The 17,943-nt window shown below is 39.2% G+C and overlaps 1 long non-coding RNA gene across 1 annotated transcript; it reads left to right on the top strand.

Moving 5' to 3' along the window:
- Positions 1 to 15,532: 15,532 nt before the first annotated feature.
- On the top strand, positions 15,533 to 17,735 carry LOC125260923. Its single transcript, XR_007183153.1, has 4 exons — positions 15,533 to 15,644; positions 16,302 to 16,362; positions 16,673 to 16,771; positions 17,252 to 17,735. It is a non-coding gene; the product is annotated as an uncharacterized LOC125260923 (long non-coding RNA).
- Positions 17,736 to 17,943: the final 208 nt, after the last annotated feature.

Raw genomic sequence — 17,943 nt, 5'->3', positions numbered from 1 at the left:
CTAATGCATTAAAAATAATTTTACAAAAGAAAACTGCAGATGCATGGTGATATCGGTAAAATATATTGTGAAATAAATGCATTTTAAAGTATTTAATGAGCTTTCTCAGTTCACCTGTGTTTCCTCCAGAAATGCTGCAAACTTTGGAATTTACCCTTTGTTGGAGGGGGTTTTCTGTCGTCCCTGAAATTACAGAACAATTTTTATCAATATTTGTTTACCATTAGATCAAACCGTGTTTGAAATAGTTTCAGCTAATATTCGCGCTCATGTAAATGACGTCACCGATTAACGGTACAGCAAGCGCATACTTTTAGGTTAAATAAATAAGTTTACCATCATTCATTGATAATATGCCAAAAAAACGTTAACAAAGCTATCAAAACATCTCATCTACACATAAAGATGAGATTAAAAGCCCAAACTTTCATTAAACAAGGGCTCAAAATATAGAGTTAGCCAACCGCTTCTGAAAACGGTTGAGATGCTAACGGACTTTTTCAAAGACACTAAATCATTTCTTTTAAGTAAATATTCAACAGAAGTGTGTCAGTTACACTTAAGAAAAGTGTCAGGAACAGTTTTATATATTATGTGTGTGATTTTGTGGACTAAACTTACCTAAAATCAGTGAAAACAACAGCGAGACGGAGGCTTGCTGCTTGACGTTTCCCCGTTTCCATGGCAACTCAGATCCGCTACAGCATTTGAAAGCGATTCGAACGTTCAACGCGCACGCGCATTAAAACACGTCACAGTCATGCAGCATTTACAAACATAAACATATAGAATTATAACATTACATACAATTATTAAATCATGAATTTAAAATGCATTTTGTAGTTCTATCGACCCATTGTGCAAAATGAGAAAGTGAAACTTTAAAAGAACTTATTTGTATTTTTGGAAAACGTGCTTGGAGTATTTTTATACCAACACTTTACTTTTGTTATATATAAAGCCAGTTTTTTGTGCTTTTCAGATTCCCTTTAACTGTAAAAAAATAAATAAAATAAATGTACAATATATTAGATTTTTTCATGTCCACTACAATGGGCACCAGGACGGAAGCAACAACAACAACAAAAAACATATTTTAACCATACAGTATTATGAGCTAGAGTTCAAACACAGTATGTGAACTAGCGTTGAAGACTTTGAACTTAACACATATACTGAAACAATGAGCAATGGCAATCAGAATGAAAAAATGTAAGATAGGATGGAGTCTCAAAAAACATTTTGATTCTTTTTGTTGGTCGAGTGGGTGAATTGAAGTATATGTACTTGCTGGTTTTGATAAATATGTGTTTGTGTGATTGATTGCATATAGCATCCAGGCATCAGTGTGTGTGTGTGTGTGTGTGTGTGTGTGTTGCTTTGTGTACACTCATAGTCATTTCACATTCGTTGTTTCACAATATTGTCTCTTGTTAAAAACTATACATAACATGATTCATGAATAGGCTATATTTTTTAAATATATATTTTACATATGTACACAGGCCTATTTATGCATGTAACATGAAGATCAATTTTTAAGCTTTATGTTCTATGCATTTTTACATTTTTAAAATATAAACTGTATACACACACACACACACACACATACACACACATATATATATATATATATATATATATATATATATATATATATATATATATATATATATATATATATCTGGAAAAAATTAAGAGACCACTTAATATTGATTTCTGAACTTGGAGTGGTCTCTTAATTTTTTCCAGAGCTGTATATATATATATATATATATATATATATATATATATATATATATATATATATATATATATATGAAGACTTCAGATGCAAAAGCCTCTAAGTGCCATCTGAAATTTTCTTCTAAAATGAGCATTTTTATCAAGCTTATATGTTTATGTTCAGTTATTTCACTTTAATGGCAATGAAAAGGACCTATTAATTGCCATTCAAGTGAAATTACTGAACCTACGAGCTTGATAAAAATTTCAGACGGTACTTAGAGGCTTTTGCATCTTAAGTCTTCATATTAACAGTGTTTCACATATATGTTGCATTCATGGTTTTCATTAACGCTCCTTCTCGTGTGTTTATGACCTGCCGATACCGTTTGAGCAATCTTCGGTAGGCTATGCTTTCATTTAATTTTAAAATGGATGCATCGGACAAGAAATCACGGAAATATTGAGGACTGCTCATTTTATCAGTGTCAGAGTAAGAGCCTGCTAGATTTTGCTGCTCATTTATGTGGATTTATTATAAATAACCACTGCTATAAACTTGTTTAATTTACTTAAATAGGGTTTTTATAACGAATTAAAATTATATCAGTACATAAGTCAAAAGACATGCACGTCCTAATGCACGCAATGTCCGATTCCTCTAACCAAGTTTCAACATATATTAGACGTTATAGATTTCGATCATATGCGTCGGTGTAGCTATCTGTTGATGAAACAACCTCATTTCGACATTGAATCGATGTCATATTTTCGACGTAATAACGTTCTGATGTACCGATCAAATAGTGAACGTTGAATCAACATTGAAATTTGATCGGCGACTGATACTGATCTTTACAACCAAAAATAAACGTTGAATCGACGTCCGTTTGCTATCTGGGTAGCCAAAACTGTAATGTGTGTTTGGCAAAACTAACTAAAATAAAATAAAATTATAGATTAAATGTCCTTAGTTTTCGTCTTTGTCAATGTCTTTCATAGAGCAAACGTTCAGCTGCATTTCATTTCCCTGCGTCTCTCACTCACGCGTCTCTCACATACTCGCGCGCGCACAGCCCCTCCCCTCCGTGCACACCGCGCGCGCCTCCATGAGAACGAGTGTTGGAAGCAAGTTCGCGAAAGGTTGGTATCTCGTGAAAACCTTTACACCAGTGGCGAGGCCAGAAATCTTCAAGTGGGTGGACCTTGCTGAAATAGGGTGGACCTCTGTTTTTTGTCATATATATAGCTTGTTGTTTATTTACTCACTTCATTTTATTATCACGGGAAATGATGTGGATGATATGTAAATCAGTGTCCATCATTTTGCGAGCAATAAAGAAAAATGCAATATTGAAAATATTTCCATTTTAAACCATGAAGATGAGCCAGGATATCACACAACCAATGTGCAAACTTGAGAGTCTCAAACTCCAGTCAATTATTCACTACAGAAACAAAGTATAAACTGACTGAGTTTTTGGCATCCGACGCTGCAATAACGGCACATATTCTCTTAGAGATGAGAGATGAATCTAATTTATTTTCTTTATATTTCTCTTGTGGCCCATAGTGAGAAAAAAATGAGGAGCTATCTAACTAATATTTTATTGTCCTCGCAGCACGTCTGTTATGCGGTGATGCGATATTATCGCGGGGCAAATGAATTGCAATATTAATTTAATAATAAAAGTAGCATGATAATAAGAAAAATAATTTAATAGCCCTGCATGCCCATCCACTATATGCCACTGTGAAGGAATAAACAGCAATCGGACACGGCATCAAATCAATGAACTTTTTTATCCAAATCCACGCACAGACCGTTCAGTGTTTAGTAGTGCAATGTCCGAGTCTCTCTTGTAGCAAGAAACATTTACTAGACCGTGGACTAGCTTTGACTCCCTGAACAGTGTCCGCGCAGCCGAATTTTTATGACCATGGACGGTGCACGTGTGCGTGCATCCGAACGCGTCTTTCCGAGCTCATGGGCAAAGTTGAAAGGCCCGCGCGCTCATGAGCAAAGGAGTATCTTAGAAAGATTTGCGCGCTCAACTGTGAGCGAGACGGAGGGGAACGTGGGAAAAGTATACCTGGGCCTTTACCGCTCCAAATCAGAGGACTGGAGCTGACGGATCATATCGGGAATAACATGGGGGGCATTTGCTTGTTTGGAGAGTTACTGTCATATTGGTGTGGGGAAGGACACAATACTGAACCAAAGCTCGATTTAATTTCATTGTCATTAGCCTACTTCATTTTTTTAAATTGTTTACACATAGGTGACTACATAGAATGAATTGTTACTGTAGAATAAATAGGCTAATCACAGTAAAAATTAAAACAAACCGGCACACATAGGCTATTATAAGCGCGACTCATGGACGGTGACGCACGCTGCATAGAAACAGCTGCTGCCGCGACTCTGGAAAGCTGAGTTTACCGGCGCGATATAAAAACATATCATGTTATATGTACTTTTAATAATACATTTTTCAAATCATATATAGGCCTTCGCAACAGATATGACTATTTCCAGACCAAAGTAGTGTCTGGAAATAAAATGAAATATTCTGGCACCTTTGATTGGGTGGGCCAGCCATCAATCTGGGTGGGCCAGTGCCGCCCTGGCCCTTCTGTAGCCTCGCCACTGCTTTACACAATCACACATTAAAAAGTGGTATAAAAATATTTTTAATTCTGAATATAATTGTGTCAGTGTGTTAATGTCGACCTGAGAAGCGATTGCTACTTTAGAAAGTTAACTAGACGCAAGTTTGAGGTAAAATGCACTTGGGTTGTCGATGTCAAAACACTATTTAAGCTGCGATTCAAGTAAGGAATAATTGACGACGGGCCGTTGAATTATTAGAGGGGTTTAGGGGAGTGGTTGGTAGGGGAGTGCCCTTTTTTTTAGGTCAGAGCAACTGCCCCTCAAAATTCCTGTGCACGTCCCTGCTGACAGTGATCTCTTTATGGGTTATGTGATTGTTGTCATATTTCTAAAAATATATATATAAAAAAACAATTTTAGTATTGTATTAAAGTAAAAATGATTGATAAGCACGTCTTTCGAATGGAAAAAATAACAAGTACTTCTTTGGGTGTACTCGTTTGCACTTTTTCACTCCTCCCCTAATTACTGCCACCTACTCTCGTCTACATTTCAGGTGAGGCAAGGTGCATCCCAAACGAGCCTATACGGTCTGTGTACAATTTACACAAGTCAACCAAACTTGTAACCCTAGTGTGTTCTGGATATTTTAATCCAAAATCTTACATATTGTGCCTTTAACTGTTAGTTTCACTTGCATTTTTGCTGCCTGGAAAAGTCCCTATAGGCTACCTAACTGAAACCAAAAAAGATCACAGATTAACCAACCAATCCATCAAAACATATGTAAGTCGTCACCCTTAGATATCTGCCTAAATCAAAATGACGCCTCGAGGTAATCTGTTATATAATTTTATATGCCTATTTGTGTTCAAACGGCCAATTTATTGTTGTATTTCAGCAAAACGTTGAATGAGTAGCCTACTTTGAAAAGTGACAACAGACGTTTTAAAAATATGCAAAACCTTTTTCAAGAACTGCGTCAAACGTCATTATTTCTACTCTAAATAATGCTAACGAAACAATGTCACACGGACATCAACAGCTGCTATACCCATGTACAATCAACGAATTAGACATTCTCAGCACAAAAGGTCTCACCTAAAGTGATCCGAATTTGAATCACATGAAGAAACAGGTTAATCTTCTTGGCCGCCTTTCCCAAATGGACTTGTTTACAGTCAAGAGTAGGCTTGTTCTAGACTAGTGTTTCTCAACGGGGGCGTTGAGAGAACAACGGGGGGCGTTAGAAGCAAGATTTTTAAAAGGGGGGCGTTCAGGTGTTCTTGGGGGGCGTTCACGAGTTTACACCAAAGATCCAGGAAAGACAAGATTAAACTTGTAATTACTTGCAAAAGAATTGCCTACAACATTCTAAAATCTGCCAGTTCAACGCAACATGTAAGCTAGGCTATGTATCGTATCTTTTGCAACGATTATTTTTTCCAGTCATAGACCAGCGCTCAAGCGCTGGCAAGAATTCACGTGCACAAAAATGTGTTTCGCGCTGCAATCCGGTGGTGGCTTGAATCCAGCGCTGAACCAGCGGAGGAATGGAAAGTTGACAAGCCATTAAAAAAGTATTGACTTAAGAACCACTTATATTTTCAAATATTTTCAATACATCATGTTCCCATTCACTCCAGTGACGAATTTTAAAATGAATGAAACTAAATTCTATTTATAATGGTAAAACTTTTACATTTTTAATGCCTAATGCCAAAATGCTTTCTTTGTTCACAAAATAATTTACTGGGCAGTGGGCATTATTGTTAACTCGCAAGACTGTAAGGAGAAAATGATAGTTTGATGGATAATTAATTTAAATATATTCTGTAGGCTAATTTCGCCGTCACATCTGAGCGCAAAACGCTGCTTGGATAATTTAGTTAAAAATAATTAATAATACAATAATAATTTAATCTAATTGTTCATATGTGTGTCACAGAACCCTTGTTTCCCTGGACTTCAATTCCCAAGATCCTCCTGTTCTCCACACCTGCACTCACTTCCCTCGTCAGCTCCTCATCAGCACTCATCACCTGCACCTGGACTCTATTGTCAGCACTCCCCATATATTGCACTCACTCCCTTCACTCCTCGTCCGTTCTCTGTTTGTGTTAGTGTTTTGTATGGTGTTCTCTGCCTTCGTTTATATTAAAGTATTGAATGTATTGTGGAAATCCGTATCTGCCTCATCTCTACACCAGCAAACGTAACAGAAGAACGGACCCAAAAACGTTGGATTTCCACAAAGGAAAGATGGAGACTTTCCCTGGCTCCCTGGCTCGTGCTCCTCCTATGCCTCTCATCCATCTGTCTACCGGCGATCGTCTCATCGGGCTCTTGCAGGTTGGTCGTTCGCTGGAGAGGTATGTGGAGGAGTTCGTTGAGCTTGCTTATTTGTCTGACTGGCCTGAAGCATATTTGATCTCCCTGTTTCTGGATGGATTGGATGACGACACTATCCGTTTTGATGAACCAGATTATCGTTTCTCCTTAAGCGAAACTATCAATTTAATTTTGTGTTTAAATGGCTCCAAATTCTTCGTGGACACGGTTCAGGATAAGTGTTGTCGTCCAGTCCATCCAGAAACACGGTTGGCCGGGCCAGTCAGTCAACCTCCGGCTTCCTCCGCATACCCCTCCAGCGAACTCCCTGCCTGCCCCATGCTGGACCCACATTCCTCTACTGGGCCCAGTAAGCGGAGGAGGAGGAAGAAAGCGGCTCCAGTCTCTCCAGAGCCGGCTCCAGTCTCTCCAGAGCCGGCTCCAGTCTCTCCAGAGCCGGCTCCAGTCTCTCCAGAGCCGGCTCCAGTCTCTCCAGAGCCGGCTCCAGTCTCTCCAGAGCCGGCTCCAGTCTCTCCAGAGCCGGCTCCAGTCTCTCCAGAGCCGGCTCCAGTCTCTCCAGAGCCGGCTCCAGTCTCTCCAGAGCCGGCTCCAGTCTCTCCAGAGCCGGCTCCAGTCTCTCCAGAGCCGGCTCCAGTCTCTCCAGAGCCGGCTCCAGTCTCTCCAGAGCCGGCTCCAGTCTCTCCAGAGCCGGCTCCAGTCTCTCCAGAGCCGGCTCCAGTCTCTCCAGAGCCGGCTCCAGTCTCTCCAGAGCCGGCTCCAGTCTCTCCAGAGCCGGCTCCAGTCTCTCCAGAGCCGGCTCCAGTCTCTCCAGAGCCCGCTCCAGTCTCTCCAGAGCCCGCTCCAGTCTCTCCAGAGCCCGCTCCAGTCCCCACAGAGCCAGCTCCAGTGCCTGTGGGGATTTTAATTGTATTTGAGGGGATGAACGAACCCTCTGCTCCAGCCGCCGCCTACAAGCCCGCCGCTCCAGCCGCCGCCGCCGAGCCCGCCGCTCCAGCCGCCGCCGCCGAGCCCGCCGCTCCAGCCGCCGCCGCCGAGCCCGCCGCTCCAGCCGCCGCCGCCGAGCCCGCCGCTCCAGCCGCCGCCGCCGAGCCCTCAGCTCCAGCCTCTGCCGAGCCAGTCGCTCCCATTATGAACTTTGTAAAGACTGTTCTCCCTCCCTGCCTCCCTCTCCCGCCTCCTCCCATTTATGTATACACTGAACCTTCACCTCTAGCCCCCTCGCCCAGATCTCCACCTCGGACCTCTGGGCGATTACCGTCACCCCGGCTCCAACCTCCCTCTGCTCCACCGTTGTCCATCAGGCCACTAGTCTCACCAGTCTCCATCCTGCCTCCGCTCACACCTTGGTCCCTCGTCTGCCTGCCTTCCCCTCTGGACTGCACTCCTCCGTCTCCGCTCCGTCCCTCCGTCCCTCAGTTCCAGTTGGCCTCCTCACTCCCCCGGTGTTCACTTTGTTGTCTGTCATCCTTGTTCTACTGCGGCCTTCTGGAGCCCCGGCTACGCTTCGGTCGGCGGAGCCTTCGGTTCCGCCATCACCCGCCAGTCCTTCAGCGACGCCTGGGCTCAACGCCTCGAAGGCTTCGGCTCCTGACCCGCCATGGCTGCCCGCTGCACCTGACCCGCCATGGCTGCCCGCTGCACCTGACCCGCCATGGCTGCCCGCTGCACCTGACCCGCCATGTATGCCCGCTGCATGTCTGCCCGCTGCACCTGACCCGCCATGGCTGCCCGCTGCACCTGACCCGCCATGGCTGCCTTCAGCTCCTGACCCGCCATGGCTGCCTTCAGCCCCTGACCCGCCATGGCTGCCCGCTGCACCTGACCCGCCATGGCTGCCTTCAGCTCCTGACCCGCCATGGCTGCCTTCAGCCCCTGACCCGCCATGGCTGCCTTCAGCCCCTGACCTGCCATGGCTTTTGAACCTGCCCTGGAGACCTCCACTCCAGTTTGCTCCTCCCCCTGCACCAGCTTGAGGTCTCCAGGGCGCCCGCCCCCCTCCCGGTTGTTTCATCTACGGCGCGAGGACGCGCCTACCGGGAGGGGGGGGGTAATGTCACAGAACCCTTGTTTCCCTGGACTTCAATTCCCAAGATCCTCCTGTTCTCCACACCTGCACTCACTTCCCTCGTCAGCTCCTCATCAGCACTCATCACCTGCACCTGGACTCTATTGTCAGCACTCCCCATATATTGCACTCACTCCCTTCACTCCTCGTCCGTTCTCTGTTTGTGTTAGTGTTTTGTATGGTGTTCTCTGCCTTCGTTTATATTAAAGTATTGAATGTATTGTGGAAATCCGTATCTGCCTCATCTCTACACCAGCAAACGTAACAATGTGTTTATTCTTGTTAGAAGATTTTTTTATTTTTTATTTTACTGATTATGGACACAAATTAATCATGACGAACCAAATAAATTTGAATTGAATTAATTATACCATTGATGATAACAAGCTGATACCAAGGTATTTAAGCCTATAATTATAACATAATTTTTCATGAAAAATCATGATTTTATTTATTTTTTTCGAAAGTAAAATTAATGTAAGCAGCTTCTTGCAATACTCTCCTAAATGCGTAATAAAACCTAAGTGCACACCATAGACTGTAAAAAAAAAGTGCACACATTAGCGCTGAAATGACCGTACAGCCCATACTCTGAGTGGCATGGAAGAGAGTCGGAAGTTGATTTGTTGCCCCTACGAGTTTATAATAGCATATTTTAACTATATTTTCAAATGGATAAAAAAAAAACCCTGTCAAATTGTTTTTAAATGCTGTCTTTATTAACTATGTTTTAAAGATGTCAATAAACAGTCTCATATGTCTATTTATTTTTAATATAGGCCTACTATATTTATTAATTTATTGTTCTATTTTATTTAGCATTTTTGCATTTAACATGAATAATCAAACATTTAACATAAAACAAATATTGCACAACCATTTTAAATGTCTACTCATTTGTCCTTTTTTAAATCTTTTATTAATTTACATTTTTATGTTTTAATTAAACTGATTTATGCTATTCCTTATTCTTTCGGTTTATAAGGTGTCACAATCTTACATTCCTATTCTTCCATTCATAATATGCGCGTTAGGGTGATGGAAACCATTTATTAGCATACTGATGGTGTGTAGTGACCATTTGTGCATAAAACACCATGGTATTATGCAATAGGCCCAACAAAGTCTGACAAACAGCCCTCGACATAGAAATCAGATGTTTAAACTCGTATTTTGTGCGCGACCGCGTTCATGTGGAGGCTGCCAGTGTATGGGCATATAGCTACGCGTTTAACCAGTATTTCATCAGTTCTTCTGCGTCTCCTCACAGCATTTTAATAAAACGATATCCAACAACACAAATAGCTCTCTCTTTAGTCACAAATTCCCTTCATAATGCAAAGCATGCGACGTGCACGCTAAAGTTTCAGAAAACATCGTCATTGAAGTTTATATGTCTATAATTTATGTAATTATATAATTTATATGTATTCTTTATATCACAAAATATATTTGACTTAATTGATTAACAAAGCGAAAGAAAAAACTGTGCCCAATAGTAGCCTATATACTGCTGAGTCTGATTCATTTTTGTGAGGCGCGGCGCTCCACAAACAAGTTCAAGGAAAGGAAACAGATATGGCAAAAAGCGCATCCTGTTTTCTTTATTTTGCAAAAGCACAATGTTCTGTTTTTAGTGTGAGTGTATAAAAGTAAACTTCGCAGTATCGAATAATGTCTTACTCATATCTGTAAATTACGGAGTAGCCTAAGTCTATTTAAGTTGTTTCTGCTGGTATAAGGAAACAGTTGAAGTGATCGCGCCGGCGCCTCGAGTGCGCACTCAACTTATTCATTGCAAACTTGACATGGCAGACTGTTCATTATCAAAATAAAATACCGCCAAAACATATAAAAATTACACTGCTCATTTTACATAGCCTACTCAATAGTATCCTATCTGTGCCGTTCAGCGTGACCACCGCTGAAACTGGTCCTGACAAACACATTTTTGCTCATGTGAAGAGGATGATTTTTTTTCGTTGATATTGAAACGGGAGTGAAGTACAAATCCTGTTTGACATAATAAATAAAAGTACAGCATCCACATAAATTGCTAATATGGAAACATTTGAATTCGTGCCGAACGAGAGGCTGCTTGAGAACACCGGTTTTTACTTTCAGTTTCGCCTCAAATTAATTCGTTTGGGTTTGTTTATAGCTACTTAGGCTATAAGTTTTTATTCTTGTTCAATATAAGTATATTATATATTTTATGTATATTATATATTTTAGTATTCTTATGCTTGGTTTGACTTGGTTTGGTCGCGTCAATTAAAAAATGTCGTTCTTTAAAAAAAAATTGACAGCCACTGCTTTATATGTTGCGTAGGCCTATGTGTCGGAAAACACAAAACACGGCATGGACCACTTTTGGTCTTATGAGAGGGGGATCCCCCAAATGAGGTGCCGGATCAGATTTCGGAGGTTTCGGCTTGTCCCGGCACAACTTAAGGTCTGCCTGCCACTGTTCAGTCAAATCAAATCTGTTATTTGGCTTTCAGTGACATGCTTTTTAATTATGAAAGCTGCAATCCGTAACTTTTGGAGCTCTAGCGGTAAATAAACTAAACTGCAGGTGTCTTCCTACTGCAGGTACTGTACTCCGCAGCGGTGCCGACTCGAACCAGTCTAATAGTCCCAAAATAAACTCTTATTAGGTGTGTAGTAGTGATTCAGGATAAGACAAAAACACAGTTTGGAAAATGGATTCATGATGTTAGCTACTCACCGATTAGGCCTATATAAATTTGGTAGCCTACATTTTAAATACAAAAAAGTTACGGATTTAATATTACTAATAATAATAATAAGAAGAAGAAGAAAACACAGATGTGAATTATACACATTATTATTATTAATACAGAATAATTATCAGCATACTTTCAATAAAGACATTTATCCTTTTTGTGTTTGTGTGTGTGTTTGGGGGGCGGTAAAGGACCTGGATAATGGATAGGGGGCGCTGGCCCAAAAAAGGTTGAGAACCACTGTTCTAGACTCATCGGCGCAGCGCAGGATAGAGAGAGACCGACACAAGTATCCGCTTGTTAAGTCGTGACGTAAGGAACGCCATTTCCGGGTCCAAGCCTCGACTCGTTTCACTTGAGAATGCCATCGACGGCCGTTTATGAGCGCTATTTATTCATATTAAACATCAATCATTTTAAAAAGTTAAACATTTTAAATACTTACAGTCTACACAACAGTCTCCGTGCTCACAGACATTAATATTTTAACGATTTATAAAAGATGAATCATTGTCTGGCCATCTGGAATTTTGGTATGGAGATAAAGGTTATGATTATACTTTTTTTGTAGTATTACACCACATCGTGTGTGTATTAGCACCATTTGTTGTTTTCTTATGGTATGAAATAGAGCGTTAGGACCCGGAAGCGCTGCCGCGTGACGTCAGACTTAACAACCGAATAGGTCTCTGCAGAACAAAAGAGGGGCGTCTCCCAATTTTGGGGTGTTTTCTAAGTGAGAGAGGTGTTAACGATCCAGCCAAAAAAGTACGGAAGCCGGGATAGGCGTTTTTTTTTTTTAAAGTACGGAAGCCTGAAGGTCATTCATTACTTTTTTTTTCTTGTTTTCTTATGATCACAACTACTTTTTTAATGTTTAGATCCCGAGAACAGTGGCGGAGCCAGGATTTTTCATAGGGGTGGCCAGGCAGGGGCCAGCAACCAGTCCGGGGTGGCACCGAAATATTCATAATTTCAACATAAAAATGAGTCTGACTATAATGTACTGGACTGTGATTACAACACAACTGAATACAGTTAATTTGTACTTAATTGTAATTAAGATAGTGAATTAGATCATGGAATGCTGAGTGAATATGACCTTTTTTTTTGTTTGTTTTGTTGTAATCATTCCTCACTTGCAGGCATATTAATAAAGGGGCTCATACTATAGCTTCAACTTGTTCAGTCAGTTCTGGTTCTCAAAACCCCCAATAGCTTGTTCTCCATTGTTGCATCTCCATGGATGAGACATGCAGATAACTACATACTGTAGTTCAAAGATTATTCAACCTTCATTTAATTTTATGTATAATCAATGAACCTCAACAATTCTGAGTTTGTCTGTTTCAAAAAGTAACCAAAAAAGTAAACACTAAATGTTTAACTTTCTATATTGTCAAAATAAATAATTGCAACAGTTCTATCATACCTAAATTAAACTCAGTACAAAGAAAAAAAAATTTTTTCTCTTTTGAATTCCCATTTGCTGACAAGGAAGCAGAAATCAACAGCACATAAATGCCAGAATGTAAAATTAATTATGCATTTAAATGTGATATTTTGTTTGTACTTTATAAATTAACAAAATTAGCATCTTCTATTACAAATGCACAGTTCTCACATTTATTTATGCATTAAAAATTACATATCGGCTTGTGCCTTATATTGTGATCTCACATAGGCAGAATATTTTAGTCCAGAGACATGTGACGCATATATATCTCAAATAGGCCTACATACATGCACAGTTTTTAATAGATGACAGAACTACGACGTTGCATGCTCGTAGTTTCTTTTGCGCTTTATTTATAGTGATAATATAGAGCGCATCATATTTGTGCGTGATTGAAAAGTGCGCCGTCTTGCAACCCACCAGTTGAGAAATATTTACGTAAGCTATAATGTTATTGTTCGCTGTTCACTGCTGTTCTGCTGAAGCTCATTCCGCACCTGTATCATTTCCGCACGTGTTTGACTTGCGCCTGGCGCTGAGGCGAAGTTGGAGTGCGCGTCTGAAAAGTCTCCCGTTTTTTTGTGGTCTTAAAGAGACGGTTCTGCGTTTAAATAAACGCAATTCTTGTCATCAAAAAAAGTAGACAGAAACAGCAGTTGTGAGCGGGGTGGCCAAAGGGGTGGCCAAGCTTAGGCCAAGGGTGGCCACGGCCACCCCTGGCCACCCCCTGGCTCCGCCCCTGCCCGAGAAACAATTATGTCGAGACAATGAAAAATGAATAAAATATTGCTGCATGCTTGACTTCCGTAACAGGGAAACTATGCGTTTTTCCCGAGTGCCTGCCTATATATGGAAACATTTTACTATAATACATTCATTTATTTTGAAGAGTATGAACTATTTCACAGGACCTGTAGCTTATAGCTCGAGAGGGCGAAATATATGATTTATTAAAGTTTTATTAGCCTACTCCGTTTTTTTATTACTATTTATTTATTTTATTTTATTATTATTTTTTTTTGCATAAACTAGCCTACAAATTATAATGACACGGGATGTAATTTTGTCACAATATGGCTATATATTTTACATAGACAAATAGTCATTTATCTGAACTTATCCAATCGGCGTCATTTGGTTGGAACATAGACTGTAAAAAAATATGGACGTAGCGTCCGTGACGTCACCCATAGAGTTCTGAACAGCAGTTTTGAAGCGAAAATGAGGACGCGGCCATCTTAGCTGCGCGTCACCGCACGTCACTCCCGGATAACTGAAAATGGGCAAAGAGGCGGGGAGGTGGTTTGAGCTGATGTGATTGGTTGCTGAAACCACGCCCGCCTAGCTCGACGTGACCACGTTAGCAAGCAAAGGAGCTATCTATACTATCTAAATTATTAATAAAGATAAGTTTTAACATCAGAAAGTTCTAAAGGTTTACTGTCAATTTACGGTGTTTTTTTTAAGATATAGATGCTCCAACACCAGTAATTTGTGTTGGGTGTGCAAATAACAACATGGAACATCAAATGGGACTTCATACCTTTATAATAGAGATCGCGAGATGAATCCAATCCCAGGTAGCCAGCGGAATCGGGCCAATTGCGGCTGAGTGTCGGCTCACTCGGCTGTGTACTGGCACCGGCATGCCAGAAGTGAGCCAGCTCTGGCCCAGTAATGGTTGCCAGATTTGGCCAGGCTTGGTTGTGTGGATCTGGCCCGATTGTGGTTGACAAATGGCACATTAGGCACATTCGCCCCACTATAGGCCATAAGTGCTGGCCTCATTTTGCGTACGATATTGCCATTACAAACCTGGAGAAGGTTAGGTTGTGTATTGAGAGTGGATAGATCAGGGCCTGGGACATGGGGTCTAAGAACTTTTCAAAGTGGGTCATGTTTTAACTATGTAGCAAACTGATCTGCATTTGTCATGAAATTACTTAAATGCAATATATTTTAATATAACATAATACATAATTACAACTTATTTATTGTTTTAAAAACATATATATTATGTTCTGGCCTCTCCCTATTAATGTTTGTTATTTTATTCCATTAGTATTTTAATTTATATAATTAAATAATTACCAAATTCAGTAAATTTTAATGTATTAAACAAAACTTATTTATTGTTTTTAAAAAAATATATGGCCTCTCCCTGTTAATGTTTGTTATTTTATTGTATTAGTATTTTAATTTTATATAATTAAATAATAATCAAATTCAGTAATGGATTAAAATTAATTTTAATGGATTAAACAATCAAAATATACAAACAAAAAAGAATGAAGAAATCACCAAAGTCAATATATAGTTTTTAAAGCTGTATAAACGTTTTGCCACATTCTCTTTTTTGTTTAATCTATTAAAATTAACTGAATTTGGTAATTATTTTTATTCATAAATTCACACAATCAGTGACTGTCCCAGCTAACAATGTTTTTAGGGACGGCACCCAAAATTATCAATTAATTCACTCCATAATCAGTATGTAATATAATGCTTCAAATCTACAATGTAAATGCTGCGTGACTTTTACGTGTTTTAATGCGTGCGTGCGCGTGATCATTCGAGTCGCATTTGAACTGGAGCGGAGAAAGTTACCATGGAAACGGTGCGGCACCTCTCAACTGACAAGCAGCGAACACCGTCTCTCACTGTTGTTTTCACTACTTTCAGGTAAGTTTAGTCCCTAAAATTACACAAATAGTACATACAAATATTCTTGACTCTTTCTTTAATGTAAATGACTGGCTTTCGTTGAATATTTACTTTATAGAAAATGGTTTAGTGTCTTTGAAAAAGTCCGTTAGCATCTCAGCCATTAGGTTAGCTATAGAAGTTAAGTATAGACATGAACTCGTTTATGTAAGTTTGGGCTTTTAATCATATATCTTATGTGTATATGAGAGATTTTGATAGATTTGTAAAGGTTTTGCTGGTAAGCTAATTAATTTAACCTAAAAGTATGCACTGTACCGTTAATCGGTGACGTCACGTACATGGAGAGTGTAAATGGGCTGAAACTACTGTATTTCAAACACGTTTTGATATTTCATGGTAAACATTTCCAAACACGAAACTATCTCAAACTTGTTTGATCTTTCATGGTAAAATAGCTTTTACGTCCAAACATAAGTGACAGTATGAGCATTACTGAATAAGTAATATTAAACCTAAAAGTTTAAATTCTGTTATCTTAAGACTTTGTGTGTATATTCTGTATATTATTCTTTTTCTTTTCTGCATTTCACCTCTGCTATAGTTTATTTATAATGAGCATGCCATTGTTTACTAAATATTGTTGGCTCTGTGACAAATTGTTCATGTTCCCAGATTTTTCCATGCTGATGGCAGTGCAGTTGGACATCTTTAGACATTGTGAACAATGTGACTGGTAAGTGATACCTCAAACATACACTACCATTCAAAAGTTTAGGGTCAGATTTGTAATGTATTTGAAAGAAAGCTTTTATGCCCACCACTGCTGCATTTATTTAAATTAAAATACAGTAAAAAATAATATTGTGAAATTACAATTTTAAAATTCAGGTCTTAAAAAGCCTTAAAGTCCCTGTAAAGTCAATTCTGAGAATTGTTTCTAAACACATTATAAATGTTACAAATGTATTGCTGAAACACATTACAAAGACTGTGAACTATGTAGTACTGAATTGTGAAGTTAGAGCATTTTATATTTTTTTCAGGATTTTTTGGGGGGGCTTGATGATGCACTGGAGCCCCTGAGCATTTGTCAGCGCCTACATCTGTCGACAACAGCCTGCAGTATGTGCCCACCAATGAGTGTAAGTTGCCTTGTGTGCTTATGTTATAAGTAGTCCACAGTAACTCTACCAAATTTTGCCACCCCCTAACGTGATTATTTTATTTATATCCATCAGTATAGCTGTAATGCTAAGATACTGATGACACTAAATCAATTTTAAAGTTTTTTATCCAAAGTGAACTTTAAAGTCCTTGTATAAGTTTTTACGTTGTTACATGCCAAGGAACCTTGGCGGGCATACCATTAAAACCCCAACTGACCAACAATGATATCAATGATTGTGTAATCCTTAGAACTCAGTTTTGGATGGGTTCTAGAGGGCATGCTGCGGATCTGCACAGTATCTGCTTGTTTATATTTTTGAGTACTGCCAATATACATAGACCAGTCATCACGTGAAAATAACAGATCCAATCCTAAAATCCTGAAAGAAAATAAATAAAAAGAATAGACTTGTGTTTCTATTTCCCTAATCTTTGATTTTGTTTTTCCAAAACAGGAAGCCTGCTGAAGAAGACAGAGGACTGAGACAACACATGCACTTGAACACAAATACACACCCTATACATCTGAGGTTTTTTTTTCTTCATGTGTAATTTTAATGTTTGCTTTTGTATGTTTTAAACACTCAATTTTCAATGCATATTTTGAAATGAAATAAAAGCTCAATTTGAATTAGTTAATTGTTTTCATTTTGGGAAACATGGCTATAGGCCCTACGGAAGAACATGGTACTGTTTTCTGTGGTATATTGCTCAATGATTTTACATGGGTTTCACATTAAATTACAGGTGTACATGGGGTGTAACATACATGTTTGTCTAAGCTCATCTAAAATATGAGTTGAAGCACCTGCAAAGAGGATTTGTGACTGTCACAAATAGTTTAGAGCCAATCACTGTAAAGCACTACACCTACAGTACAAAAGTGTGACACTTAAAGCCTCTGAAAAAAGCTTCCATTCTGCAGTTCAACTTCTTGAAATGAAAAATATTTGCATAGTAAGTTTATTATATATATATATATATATATATATATATATATATATATATATATATATATATATTCTTCTTTAAGTCTTTAAAAATATATTTGAGTAGTTTTTGATAACCAATTAATTACATGAACTACTTGTCTTAATACTTATACGTACATATAGGTCTACTTAATTTAACAAACAAGCTAATATTG

This window comes from Megalobrama amblycephala, unplaced genomic scaffold (assembly GCF_018812025.1).
Source record: "Megalobrama amblycephala isolate DHTTF-2021 unplaced genomic scaffold, ASM1881202v1 scaffold199, whole genome shotgun sequence".
NCBI classification, from domain to species: Eukaryota; Metazoa; Chordata; class Actinopteri; order Cypriniformes; family Xenocyprididae; genus Megalobrama; species Megalobrama amblycephala.
This window is presented reverse-complemented; position numbering and strand designations above follow the sequence as displayed.